Below are 2,657 nucleotides of genomic sequence, written 5' to 3' on the forward strand. Positions count from 1 at the left end.
ACATCTTTCCGCGGGATTGGCGTTTGCGCCGGTATGGTCGCCGTGTTCAGCTTATTATAAGCATGAACCACGCGCCATCCACCTGTGGCTTTACGCACACAAAAGGTCGGGCTGCAGTGAGGCGATTTGCTCTCACGCACATGTCCCGCCTTGGCTCGTTTGTCGAAGAACTCATCGATATAATCGACTTGTTCTTTCGGCAACGGCCATTGCCTGGTCACACAATACTTGGTGCCAGGTTCGAGGTCTATCTCGTGCCCGATGCCCCTATCTGCTGGTAGGCGGCTCGGCACTTCTTCTGGGAACACATCACGATGTTTCCACAGAACCTCAAAGAACGGACTGTCTCTCAAGGCATCCCAGCCTTGAGCAGCGTACCGCTTCTTTTTGTCCGTTTCTAGGACGCTCTCGTCCATTGTGGACGACGAGCAGCAGTCCACCAAGTTCTCTTCTGGAACTGACGTGACTATTTCGTGGATCTTTCCTTCCTCTGATTTGGCAAGGAACAGAATCCACGACATCTCCAAGAGATGTCGTGGGATCTGGGAGCAACTCAACTGAGGATGCCTCCGCAATTGATGGAGGCATCCTCAGTTGAGGTGCTCCGGCAAGTCTTTAAATCTGCCGAGGAGATAGTAAATCTGCGGAGGAGATAGTAAATCTCCCGGAGATGTCGTGGGATCTGTTCCTTGCCAAATGAGAGAAAGGAAAGATAAACAAAATAGTGACGGACTCGAACACCTCGTCCGTAGGCCCGTCCTCTTTATTAGGGACTCGTATAGACGTGCCTTTGATCGTCCTTATCTGTCGGGTACTCGTTCTTCGAGTCACCACGACCTTTTTCTGGGAAGAGTGTACCGTTGCTCTACTGGCTAACGCACCCTTCCAACCGCGCCAAGCTCCAGGCACTATGCAGGCTCATGCAACGCTTGACTTCCTGCTAGCTCGCCGTCTACTGCCACAGGCTCTCGGCTCTGTGCAGGACATTCGAACGCATGACTACTTGTCACCTTCTTTTTCACTACCCCAAAATCCACGAGAAAGGTAGGAATTGATGACGTTTGACATCCCGTCAACGCTTCCTCACCTGTGTTTGACACGACATCAGTTGCATACGCCTCTCGCAGGAGCGCATCCTTTCCGGTGACCTGCGTAGAGCTCGCAACTGGGCGTGTACGCCAGTCTATCCATGGTTGGTACTTTGCCAACCATGGCATGCCTAGGATGAGGTCACATGGACTCTCTATTCCTAGCACTGTGAACTTTTCTTTGCAAGAGAAGTCACTAAAGCTGATGGGGAGTTCTATCTGAACTCCCTCAGACTTAACGAGCGCGCCGTTCGCTAAACGAACGGTCGCCTCTTCTCGCTTACCATCCTGGCAAAGCGACTTAAACATCACCGGTCTCTTTCTTAGAGCCGCGAGTTTTACAAACTTTATGATGCACCCGAATCCACTAGGAGGGTCATCACCTGGCCATAGCCTCTTACTTGAGCGCTATAGACCAGCAGGGTTGAGGTCCGAAATTTCGAGACCTCAGGGACTATGCTACCCATTTGTTCCACGACTCTGAACTTGGTTCATGCTTACAATAAGCTGAACACGGCGACCATACAGGGGTAGATTCAGAGACCGCTTCAGTAGAGCATCCTGCCCCTACTGCGCTCCTGCATTTCCCGACCCCTCAGTGGCTGATGCAGAGCTCATGCGTCTCGCACGCTTGCTCTTGCCATCGCCTTTTTGGAAGGGAGTCCTCTTGCTGGGCGTCTTCGCCCCAGCAGGGACCCTGGCATAGCAGCGAGCCATCATATGGCCGCGCTTGCCGCATTTGTTAAAGACCACGTCTGCATTGCCCAACTCCATAGGAGTAGCATCTGTCCTCTCCGCCGACGGCTTATACCAAGCTGTCGCCGAGGCACTGTTGTAGGATTGCTCCTCAACTAAGGCAATTTGGATTGCCTCTTCCATCGCCGAAAGCCCACTCTGAGGCCTTCCCGCGGTGCGACATGGCGTACGACACCATCCGGCTGCGTCCTCGATGAGCTGCGGAATCGGACCTACGGTTATGGACGCCGACAGCGAGCGCATATCCTCCACATACTCTTGCAGAGATCGCTTCGCGTGTCGCGCTCAAAAGAAGCGCCCTGATGCGGCCGGGCGGAGACCTCAACAGTCCTGTTGAGAGCCTCGCTCCGATCCTGCTCATGCCTCAGCTCATCCTGAATCTGAGGGGCAGACTCTTCCGCAGCATGGCCCTGTGCCTCAGACGCGGCCGTCCGCTGTCCGAGCACGAATGCCTCAAACTGCTCCAACTGAGCAACATGTTCCTCAGGAGGACTACCCAGGAGCCTGGCCAGGGTTTTTCACCAAGTCCCTATGCTACAAGCCCTGCCACCTCCCGATGATGTTTGGAGAGGTGGGGAAAATGACCCAATCAATATTGAGGCTCATCGTCACGTATACACGCAAAGATGCGGGTCGTGGGAAGTATTTCAAGTGCTACCAAGTGTAGGCGGCACGTCGTAATGCGGCTACGCTCTACTTAGACACACACCCTAGCCCAGCGAGAAAGCGGTTTAAACAGCTTCTATTGCGTGCAGTGAGGTAGTTGCGGTGGGCGCGTTAGCTAGCTCACCCAACGCACTAAGTACTTTGGTT

This window comes from Bremia lactucae, linkage group LG18 (genome assembly GCF_004359215.1).
Source record: "Bremia lactucae strain SF5 linkage group LG18, whole genome shotgun sequence".
In the NCBI taxonomy this organism is placed as follows: Eukaryota; Oomycota; class Peronosporomycetes; order Peronosporales; family Peronosporaceae; genus Bremia; species Bremia lactucae.